Source organism: Elaeis guineensis, chromosome 1 (assembly GCF_000442705.2).
Source record: "Elaeis guineensis isolate ETL-2024a chromosome 1, EG11, whole genome shotgun sequence".
Lineage (NCBI taxonomy): Eukaryota > Viridiplantae > Streptophyta > Magnoliopsida > Arecales > Arecaceae > Elaeis > Elaeis guineensis.
Genome location: NC_025993.2, coordinates 146,917,972 through 146,930,235, shown reverse-complemented (window position 1 = coordinate 146,930,235; position 12,264 = coordinate 146,917,972). Strand labels below are relative to the sequence as shown.

Here is a 12,264-nt window from a genome sequence, read left to right as displayed (position 1 = left end):
TTGCAACAGAATTGGAAACTAAGGATGACAATATCCTGCAACAATTTAAGCACCAAAATAACTCATTAGAACATCTTTATCTCAAAGTCGACCTTCTGTGGACAAAATATGCATAAAAATAATTTACTTCTGACAGAAAAGAAATCTTGTAGCAGTAGCATTTTGCATGATCTACCACAGCAAATCAATCAACACCACTTATCAAATAAAAGCCACAAGCACAATAGCCAGCAACATGATCTCAGGTACTAAAAGAAAACTCACTGTTCCTTTCAAAATTTGTGTTTGAATCATGGTCGATAAAAAAATTAAACAAACTTGATTATCCTGTACAGCTCGCAATCCAAATATTAACAGCGCGCGCGCGCGCATAGAGAGAGAGAGAGACTTTCCTCAAAAAGCATTGTTATTTTCTTTTTATAACCAAAGGGAACGATACATTGTCTATGTTATGAAAGGCCTTCTCATGTAACAAAACCAAAATGGACCTAAATGGACAAGAGGTTGGACACGGTACCTAATCCCACTACAGCAGCACAAACTCAAAACAAAGACTGAACACAGCAGATACCGGGAGGTCCTTCTCTAGTATCAAACCAGGAAACCACCCTACAAGTACAGAGGTCAGAACAAACAGATACCTGATCCTAAGTCCAGCAGAAACCCAAAATAAAGAGAGAACACATCAGAAATGGTCAAGGTGCTACTGTAGCAGCAAATTAGGAAACATCTCTACATGTACAGAGGTCAGAACAAACACCTGAATCTAAGTCCCAGCAGAAACTTGGATGACGGAGGAAGAACAGCAGCAGAATCCCAAGACCAAATTGATCTAAGTTGGCAGGGTGCTAAGGAAATGAAGGCAGCAAGATTACTGACTTATCAGCAGATGGGACAGGAAAAAAAATCTCATCAGAATGATAAATCTCCTCCAAATTTTTTCTCACTTCAATCCATGAAACGAATTGTTTCGTTCATCGCAGCGACATAAGAGTGCTCTTCTGAGCGTTCTTCCTGGCTGGCACGTTCGTGGTCCTCTCCAGATTTTTTTTCACTACTCTTTCAATCTCATCAATAGAGCTCGACAGCTTCTTCTCATATTCAGTTGGGTTTGAACAATGGGGTGCTTGATTGGTAGAAACGAATACAGTCTGGCGTGGCAGCTCAGCTGAAGAAAGGGAACTGGGAAAGGAAGATGTCTGCACTGGATCATTAATTGAGCTCGACAACTTCTTAACATACTCAGCAGGCTTCAAATCATGAGTGCAAGATTGGTAGAAAGAAGAACGGTCTGTGCTGGGTGCTCAGCGGGAGAAAGGGAACTGGAAGAAGAACATGTCTGCAGTGGATGTTCAATTGAGCATGATGGCTTCCTTTCATCCTCGGTAGGCTTCGAATCATCAGGTGGCAGATTGCTGGAAGCAGATATGGTCTGTCGTGAGTGCTCAGCGGGAGAAAGTGAACTGGAAGAGGAAGACGCCTGCACTGGATGCCCAATTGGAGAAGCGGACGTAAAACTTGTCACCGCCGGAATTGAGGAGGTATCAGAAATATCAGATGGGAGGTATTGGTTGACTGGAGTCTGTTCAGAAGCACTTGGTTCATGTGGAGTCTGTTCAGAAGCACTTGGTTCCTGCAGCAAGGGGTTTGTGGGCATTGTCGGTTGGGGAGTTGCTACAGAATCAACATCCCTCCGCTGAGCCCGAGCTGCTCGCAAACGGCGCCTTCTCCTCTGCAAAGCCTAATAAATTTCAAAAAAAATCAAAATCTAATCTACATGAAATTCATCAGACAGAAAAAAATGTAGCTACAGAGACACAAATAATAAGGCTGACATGAATTAAATCAATATTTTATACATACGTCTTTTGCTTCGACGTTGAAGTCAACAAAAACAATACCACACATAAGACATCTCTACCAAGTACGTCCGGAGACAGATGATCAAAAAATTAGTTGAAAAAACAGAATAAATTTAGTCAAAACAGCAAGTAGATAAACATAATGCCAAGTGAGTATGAGACACTAATTTCAAGATAATGAGCAGCATATAGTCCTTTTAAACAGATGGAGCTATTCAGGAACAACAGCTACTTACAATATATCAATAAAATAATCAATTAATTAAAGTATATATCAAAATGAAATTCTGAAACTCAAAATGTGATTACTCACTTCAACTGTAAAGTAGTGCATTTCTAGGATTCAAAGCAGTTGTCATAAAGAAGAACTATGACATCAATAATCAAGTTCAGCTATTCCTTGCTCAAGTTCACTAATATACGTACAATGCTTCAAGAGCATTCTGACAAGCTGACCTAATTTACACAAAAACAATTACTTAAAAAAAATGACAAGGTCAAAGCAAAATGGACTGCTAACTTTAATTAAGCATACAGAACTGGATTAGGAGTCAAACTAAGTAACTTTGGTTCTTATGCTACTTCTTAATAAATACATGTGCAATTATTAAAGCAGGAACAAGATAGAAAATTTCATAAAACATAAAATTTGCAGCAATCATGCCATCGTCCCCCAAACCACCAAAAAAAATAAAAAAAGGAAAAAAAAAATACTCAGATTCCACTCATTTATGTCATAAAGATACTCACGTTAATGTATAATTAGCCCTCAATGAGCCAAAGAATTAAACTTCTTACCACGAATCAAAGAGTTTGTACTTCAACCACAAAATTTAATACAAAACAATTTTCCCAGATAAGGTTTTATTCAACGATAAAGAACAAACCTGTGAACAGGTGGAATCAGTAAATCGAATAAAGTTAATAAAAACAAGAAGAAATGAAGCAAATAACTAGGAAATGCGAGTGGAATGATCTATTCTTCACACATTTGAAATGATTAAATTTCAGTTGAAAGGTAAAGCAAAAACATGGTTGGAACAAAATGCACATTTATGAAACCCATGTTGAAGGTCGCTGCGAATCCCCATGTCATTATTAGTGCTTTTTAAACATCATATGGTGCTAATCTAGGTGTTTTAGAAAGAGCCTTAGGCTTAATAAACGTTATGTCTTACTTGAAAAAGATTCCTTTAGTTTCTTGTTCCTTTAGAAAACAAGAGTCCTTATGTGGGTAAAAACAGCATAGAATTGAAATCTTGAAGAGAGAGGCATGTTGAAAAGGCCATGAGAGAGCGCTTTGTGAGGAACCTTGGTGAGTAGAGAAAACAGTTTTGCTCTTTTCGGCCTTTATGTTCTTATTAAAACAAGTTTGGTTCTCTCTCCAATACTTGTCCTTCCCTTCCAAGATTTTTCCTTGTTTTGACTGGAGCTTGTTCTGGATCCTGGACCAACTCATTTGATCTACATCAAAAAACATATGCCATTCTACAATCCAGATGGGTCAATTCAATCACCAAAGCAATGATCCTATGGTGCTCTTGAGTCAGGAAAAAAGCCACAAGTTTTATTGATGAACAGAAGAAAATATTCCATGAGGCAGTCGCAAACAGAAAATGAAAAAAGAACTTTTCTCACATCACATTTTGACCCCAGACCAGAAAAAAGCATGTTTCCATTTGAGGATCACAGACTACTCATGCAATAATCCTATCAAAAGATCAAAGAAAACAACCCACAGAAAAAGACAAACTAAATATGGCACGTAGAAAAAAATATTTGATAAATTTTGGTTTCCTAGTTCAAACTCAGATAACACCAGAATCTCTGTGCAAGCACTCCAGATACACATTGAATAATGTACAATAACATTTTAAATGGAAGAAATTTACTTGCTTTTGTTCCTTCAGAAAAAAGGAAGAAACATTCCAAAGTTCTTCGCCATTTGAACATTATTCATCAATTAAAAACAATAAACCATGCGTTAATCAATCAAAGCAGTAACAATATTTCAAAATTCATCAAAAATCACAATTGAAGAGGCCACATGCATTAGACAAGTAATTGCCCCCAATCTTCCATCAAGTTATAAAAAAAAAAAAAAAAAACTTTTTCATAGCAATTTCATTTTCATGGTAACTTTTCAATCAACAACTCAAATTGCGAGGGAAAAAACATAAAAGCCACAATATGTCTATCTTAATATGAGTGATCTTGACTCATTCATGTGATGAAGATTTGCATATTGATGCAGCTGTAATTAGTCGACATAAGTCAAATAAATAAACCACATAGTTCATGATAGTATGCAGTAAATTAGAACTTCAAGCATACCCAAAGAGATCTGAAGAATTAATTTGGTGATCCATATAACAAATACATGCTGCCTTAGAGACAACATAAATAGCAATCCAATCAATGAACTGAAGTCAATAAGAAAGCAAGAAGTACCAAAGAAAATAGATATCCAAGTGAATCGATCACTCTCCTGGTTTCTCTAGATATAAGTTCATGAGTAGGCAACTACAATTCCAACACCTGTCAAGAAGACATATAAATTCCCATCTATTCATCCGACTACAGACTACATACTGCGCTACTGATAATCTGATCACCGGATCAAGTAAACATCCCACAGAAGAAAATAAAACTCTAAGTATGAGCTAGAAAATTCTAGAAATGAATAAAAAGAGCCACATTACAGAGCATCATCATCTGAGGAACTAATAATTTCCAAGAAGGCATATTCTAATCGTTTAAAAAATCGAAATGAAGAGCCGAAACTTCTAAAGACAGAAACAGCGCCGGCCTATTGAGGATCTACCAACCATTCCATCATTTCAAGAAGAAAATTCCACGCAAACGATCATAAATCTTGTGAAATGCAAAAAGAAAGCGAGGCGATCCCATCAAAAAATAAAAGAACTCTTACTAAGAATTAAAGAACAGGCTCAAGATGGGGCGGGGGAGAAATCTCCTTACGTTGACGATGACGGTGATGTCCCGAAGAGGCGTCCGGGGGTACCATACCGGCAGCGGGCTCTTCCTCCTCCGAGTCGCGGCCCACGGCGGGATGTTCTCCTTGCCATCCGCGAGCCCTCGGCGCGCGACCCGCACCGGCGTTGCCTCCGTTACCGGCGACGCTCCCCTCCGGATAAAGAATCCGCCGGCGATCTCGCCCACCGCCGCCCCTCCTCCCCGCACCGCCCGGTTCCTCGCCTCCGGCATCGCGACCTTCGAATCCAATTCCAGGACAAAAAGGTCACCCAGAAAACACAGAAAACGGCAAAAATTCGAAAAAGATCTACGAAAAATCCATTTCTCACCGGAACTTCCTTCTTCTCAGATCTCTTCGACTTCGCCTTCCTCTTGGTCTCGGGGAGGAAGAGTGGTATGGGACCAGGGACCCTCATGGAGTCGTAGATCGGCAAACAAAGGGGGATCATTCGAAATTAAAGAATGGGGGGAAAGTTTAGTGGTTTCGGACGGCCAGCGGACTCGAAAAGGGTGTTCGCCTGTTCGGGTTTAATGGCGGGTTATGGTTACCGTCGTGTTAGGTTCCGCCTGGTTTCAAGTTTTAAAATTTCAGTACCATTGTGTCGCAGGTGCAACTAATAAGTTGTGGCTAGGCATTTTTCTCACGGATCGACGGCTAGCTTTTCGCCAGAGATAACAAGCTCCGATGATCGGGTGGTTGGATTTGAGCGTGGGTTGGCAGGAGTCAAGAGAAAGGGGGACGTGCTACGGATATCTTAAATGGTTCCGACGGTTCAGTTGCTGTAAGTGGTGACGGGATCAAGCAATGGGCCGTCACGGTCACTTCAGTGGTTACGAAAAATTTTAGTTCCTTGTTTTGGTAACAAAAAAGAAATATTTCAATGATAAGAAGCAATAAAAATATGAAAATATTTTTTACCATCAAAGGTTGTGGTATATATCTGCTCTGAATTAATCGATGTTCTAGGAGGCAGTACCCAATGATTGTAACGTCTATTTTCTTATTCCTTGATCAACATTGTAATGTCTTTTCCAATTGCAAATATTTCAGGCGTTCATACTAACCTCGTCAGTTGTTTCTTTACAATTTTCTTTTATAATATGTATAACATTAAACCTACCTTTAGATTTTTTTTCTTTTTATTTGTATATTGCGATGCAAATTGCACTAATTTACTTGTAATTCGTTTTTATTTTATAAATTTTTAACCTGTGGTGGATAATGATTATTATTGTTGCTTAACTTTCCAAAGCAAAAGGACAAGGGCCTTTGAAATTTGTGCAAAATGAATCTCAGCTGAAAGGTTCTTTTCCTCAAAAACTATAATTGAGTTATTATCTGTATATCTATGAACTTTCCACAGATTTTTTGTTACCTAATCTTACCATGTAAACTAACATGTTTATTTATAGTGTAAGTTTGAAGAATCATCAAACAAACTCATGCCCTTCAGTTGTATCTCTATACAGTCCTTTCAAAAGCATTCCTTCCACCAAAGGTAAACTATATCTATGAAAACAATTCATTTGATCTATTTTCCTATTTTAAAGATTTGAACCGTTGTATCAAATTTTCCACTGACTCTGCAAATTTGATGACCAGGCTGTACCAGTACTTTGATACATTAGGTTGTTGACGGGAGTAAATCATGCATTTGCTTACATTAGGTTGTTCACAGAAGTGAATCATATACTTGGTTCCATCATTTATTCTTCAGAGTCATGTAAATTATTGGTCTATGTCGTTCCAGTTCTTTTTACAACAAATTTTACTTGAAATTCCAAGCTCCATGTTAAAAAATACAGCCATGATTCAAATTTTTTATTGTTTAGGTGAACAGCATTAGAGACAAATTTGTCAGAGAACAGCTTAACCTTGTAATTCTGATGTCAAATGTTTGAGAGTTTCCTGGAATTCAGAATGTCTATCCTCACGATATCTACAATCTATTAAGCCAAGAAGCGGACATTATATTTCATAATCCCTGACAGTAAACTCTCACTACAGAAACAGAACACTGACATAATCGTGTTCGCTAGCATGTGAAAATGTACAAAAAAAAAAAAAAAAGAATATATATACAGCCAGAAATACGACCCTGCTAGATGGCTCCAAGAAACTTCATTTGTCCTCAGGATTTGAGAAGTAGTTGTTATACCATGCATGGTGTTCTTACATTATTGTTATTAGAGTTAACTTGCCTTGTTTCCTTTCAAAACAGTATTCTAATATATATATATATATATATATATATATATATATATATATGAAAATGTGCCCTAATAGCAGGAAATTATATCAACATTTTTCTATCTCACTGAATAGAACGATACTAGGACAAAGTGTGCCTGACACAAATTGCAGTAAAGTGCTGGTATGTAGATGTTTCGGCTGTTCAATGATTACATCATCATTCACCTCCATTGCCATCATCAGTAAGACAGCAAAATATCGAAGTAACCACTATCTGCAATGTGAAGTATAACTCTGCTACTTTCCATGCATGCTATGTGTAGCCTTCATAACATTCAGTTTTCTTCCTCGCATTCCTAATCAATATTTCCCTGTAGTACCAGTTCTGGAGCTGCTTCTGGAAATATTCTTGTTTCTGCGAATCAAATGATAAAGAGATAGTATAAGTGAAAAGTTAAGACCATGCAAGGGATAAAAAGTGAATAGGAAGCTTTATTCATTTTTGTAACACATATTGCAGCATAAAACTTAAGAAAAATAATAAATGTACAAGCAACATAGCATCCATAGGTGTTGATTACATTTACTAGTAGCCAACACATTGGCCTAGATTTCGGCTTGCACAATATTTAATTATGCATTATCAATAATAATCTATGTTTCTCCAACTCATTCATCTAGCTGATGTGCAAAAAACACCATAATTGGCAATATGCAGATGGATTCCAAATGTTTAATGTGCTGCAGGTGGATACAATGAATATGCGCTTCTGTTCCACCTAGATCAAATTAATGATACAGTTTAACATATGATATTAGTTTCTGAAAATTTCCAAACAAAAGCCACTGTCATGCCTCCTAATGGCAAGGTGATTTTGTTCTAACCTTATAAACCTATTGAAAATCCCAATGATACTGTCTTGAAAAAAATCAAGTGAAGCATGACCGATTATGGTATTAATCCACCTTTCAGTAAATCCAGAAATGCAGAATGAAACAACCAAATGCTGCATCAAATTTTTTTTTTCAAAAAATGTTTGTTGATAGTATTTCACTGAAACTTGCTTATGTTCTAGGATAGAACAAATGGCAGGGCAAAGGGGCCTTGGCACTGAATAAATGTGAATTTCTTGTAGATGCGTCAGAAAGTACAGGAACATAAAGCGGAGTAAAAACTAGTACCAAGTTAAACAAAAGTACTTAAACCCATCTCTTCTGGGGAGCAGAAATGTTCTTTGATCGCTGCTGAGTATGCCTTTTAATTCTCTTTGAATCTCCACTACAAGATAGCAATTGCCTGGGTCTAGGCACCACAGTTGATTCAGCTCTCTGAATCATTCGATTCTCTTTTAGAGGACTAACAGAGCGCCGCATCTGGAGCCTCCCTGAAGATCTGTTTAAGGAAGAAAAGGATTTGGTTGTAGGTTGCCTCTGACTCTCTACCACTGCAAAGGCTTCTTGCTGAGGACTATGATACGCAATTGATCCTTGAGAGTGGAGTTCTTTGTGTTCCACAGGAGAATCACAATCTGAAGATGATGGACTAGTACTACTCATGTCATAGAGAATATTATTTGCCATGACTGGGAGCTGCCTAATATCTGAGTTTGAAGCAGAACAAGAGGCTCTTCGAAGCCTTGTTAGTTCAATAACCTACATCCATTATTCAGTTTCAGTAACTTGATGGTAACCAAAGACAAACCTATAACTACTTGGCTCTGAAAAATATAATGGTACCGGTTCTTTTTACCTGTTGCTCCAGAAACATCATGTCTTTCTTCAATTTAGATATTACCATATTTTTCCTTCTTATGATCTCCTCCAACTCCATAATCCTCTAATCAGGAGTAAAAAGGATATAATATCAAATTGTCTTCTAAAGTAAGAACCAACAAAGGAATATGCACCTTAGAGCCGGCAACACTGGATGCATGGGCAGCAGCAGTCAGTTCCTTTATGGTAACATCCTTCTCTTCACACTCATTCTAAGGTTGTAAAATTCTTGCTCCGCCGCCAGTGAGTTCAACTGAATGAAATTGAAAGTCCAGATGTTATACAGGGAAAACCACATAACTGTGTTTAAATGATCATGTATACTCCATCTTTAGTACAAATAACAATAATAATTAACTAACCAGCCAGTACATTAGAAATTAAATCCAGCTGTTCAAGAACAATGGTTCGATAACTCGAAACTTGCTCTACTCGGCCAATGCTGAAGAAGACTTCCTAAAGACCAGACGAGTTTTAACCACAACAAATAAAGTCCTATCCATGACCATCTTGGAAGCACAGAACAAAAAAAGAGGATGTTTTCAGAATGAAGAACAAAACATAAAACAGCTACTGGAGTCTATAATTTTAATCCAAATATTAGGTAGGTTGGTGACAAATGCTCTTAACCAAATAGCACCATACTTGAATGCAAAATACCTAAGGTTCAAGAAGTCTTCCTAAACAGTAAACAAGTATAAAATACCACTAGTGATATCTTATTCCTGATCATCTCCTGAAGCACGGGACAGAAATATCTTCAGAATGAACAGAACATTGAACTGAATCCATAATGTTAATTTAGATATTATCTAGGTTGGCAACAGTCTCTCAAGAACAAATAAAAACATCCTAGAATGAAAAAAAAATAATTAAGGCTCGAAACATATCAAATACAGCTTCCAACATTTTTTTTCTAATTAAGAGAATGCAAGAAATGCCAAGAAAGCATCACCAAGCTGTTCAGAAAACTTCACCAACTATGGAATCCCAATCAGTTCTTTACAAGCACAAAGGAAAAATCCCAGTCTAAACATGGTTTGGACCAACAAAAAGTCAATCCAACTTTATGTCTCTGTTTCCCATGGACATAATAATTGAGCATCTTGGATATGTCAAAGAGTTTAACAGTTCAAGCACCTGAATATCTACAGAGGATGTGACACTCCAACAAAAATCAGACAAATCGGACATTCGACGCTCCTCTTGCTCCGCCATATTCATGATTGAGGTCTTCAACATCTCATCTTTGGTAGATTCTATTCCATTCAGATCCTGCAAACAAAAATGTTAAGGCCATATCAAAATACAAAACGTAGTCGACCAGAGATCCCACCTTGAGCCTATGTGACAGGTTCTTGCAAAGAGGAGTAATGCCACTCCCAGGATTCAAGTCCAGAATTGAACACCTGTTGCTACACAATTTAGCTCCTCTACGTCCCAGCTTCTGGGCAGCATCAAACCTATGATTCTCAGATGAAAAGTTTATACTTTGTTTCATTGATTCGTTCTGCAATGAATTCATCTGCTCACACAAGTTGTCGAGCTTCTGCTGCATGCTTAGCAGCACCTGATCCTGCTCCATTTGAATTGAAAGTTGAAACTGAGTCAAAGTTTTCCAGATCCGGAAAACAAAAATAAGAATCAAACCCAGCTTTGGAAGGTGTGCAAAATCCCATAACTGCTGAGGGGAATTACAAACTAATCCTCAAACCTCCACAAAAAAAAAAAAAGGTTTTCCAGATTTAAATGCATTCGAGAAAGAACTTTTACCATACAAGACTGGCATGTGAAGAAATCTATAAAGAAATCTTAGTTCTTAATGGAGTATTTACAAAATAAAAAGTACTTTTTCATGTAAACAAGACTCTTTTTCAATACAGAGAATTTACCAAAGGCCATGCCGTTACTTCCTCTTGCTTAACTCTTTGAAGCTAAAATTGTGAAAAAGTTCGATGTTTTTTAGCACGCATATCAAACCACGAAAATATACAAGAACATCAAAGGAAGCCATTCGATCAAACTAAAATGTCCATGAGAAACAAGAATTCAATGATAACATCGCTTCAATGGTTCAAAAAATTAAGGCTTTTCAGCTCAAAGACGAACCCTTATATCTACGGATCTGTGGAGTTGCGCTATCTTCCGAGCTCTCTTCGACTTGGAGGCGGCCACGGCCACGATGGCAACGATGAGAACCCGTTGGAGTGGACTAAACAGCTCCCAAGCCACGGCTTCCGGCGGCGCCAAGCGCCTTCCTACAGCGCTGGCCGATGTGGCCTCCTGCGCGCCGACCAGGCGGCCCTGGAGGGAGACCCACGCGAGCTTCTTCCGCGCCGGGGTCGCGGCCCTGCTCGGATCGTTGAAGCAGCTGGAGAGGCGGCGCGGGGTCGGGGAGATGAAGGGCGAGAAGGGGGCGAGCGAGACGCGAGCCGGCGGGCCGGGAGTCGTGCCTGAGCCGAGTCGGGGGGCGTCATCGTCGCCGACCATCGCGAGATAGTCGGAAGGAAAGAGAGAGAGAGGAGGCGGGGGCGTTGGGGACGGAGGGAGGACGGGGGAATTCGAGTGCGTTTATCACATGTTGGAACTTTTTAAATTTTTGAGTGCTGGAGGACACGGTTTCGGCGAGATGGTGGAGTGGAGACAAGTGGAAGATAGGATGATGCCATAAGGGGACGAGGGAACTTGCCAATTTTGATGACGCAATACTAGCCGTTAAGGACTCGTTGGGTCCGTAGGAAGAGGGTTTTGGGAAGATAGAAATTTTCTGAGAATGCGGTGCCTCGAAATATAATTTTAGTATATTTACTCAATCATAGAAAAAATAACTTATTTCAAAATAATTTATATTTAATTATATATTTATTTTTAAATATATATATATAATCTATTATATCCTTAATAGATATAAGATTATTATGGTATAGGAGGGAGACCATCATTAGTTCTATATTAGTTGTGGGTCAAGAAGAACTCTAATTTATATAGAAAAAAATAATCCTTCACACGTGAGATCAGAGTAAACAATATCTTATATGCCTAATCACGAGACCCATGGTCGGAGCAAACAATATCTCATATGCTTAACCATGAGTCTTTGATCGTAACAGTGGCACATTAGAAAATGGACCATCCTGCGACTGTAGGACCCTCTCGTCGATATAAAGAATCCTTCTTGATTGACGGTCTTGATAAAAATAAGAAGGACACCTCCCATCTGTACACAGATTATGGTAAAAATAAGGAGAGCATCTCAGGGCCGGTCCTGACATTTTTTAGACCTAGGGCTAAATGAAAAAATGGGACATTCTCTATTAAAAATTAACATACTTTAAATATTCATTATCATTAAAAAATTAATCTACGTGCAATAATTTTCTATAGATATATTCGTTAAGCAGTATATAAAACCCATCATTAATCTATTTAATTATTTTT

At 38.2% G+C, this 12,264-nt stretch overlaps 1 non-coding gene and 1 pseudogene across 1 annotated transcript; both read right to left on the bottom strand.

The window, feature by feature from the left end:
* Positions 1 to 387: 387 nt before the first annotated feature.
* LOC105061277 (uncharacterized) lies at positions 388 to 5,307 on the bottom strand. Its single transcript, XR_012137944.1, has 3 exons — positions 5,189 to 5,307; positions 4,845 to 5,096; positions 388 to 1,741 (listed from the first exon to the last, which is right to left on the bottom strand). It is a non-coding gene; the product is annotated as an uncharacterized protein (transcript).
* Positions 5,308 to 8,235: 2,928 nt separating this feature from the next.
* LOC140854813 (uncharacterized) lies at positions 8,236 to 11,392 on the bottom strand (annotated as a pseudogene).
* Between the last annotated feature and the right edge of the window lie 872 nt (positions 11,393 to 12,264).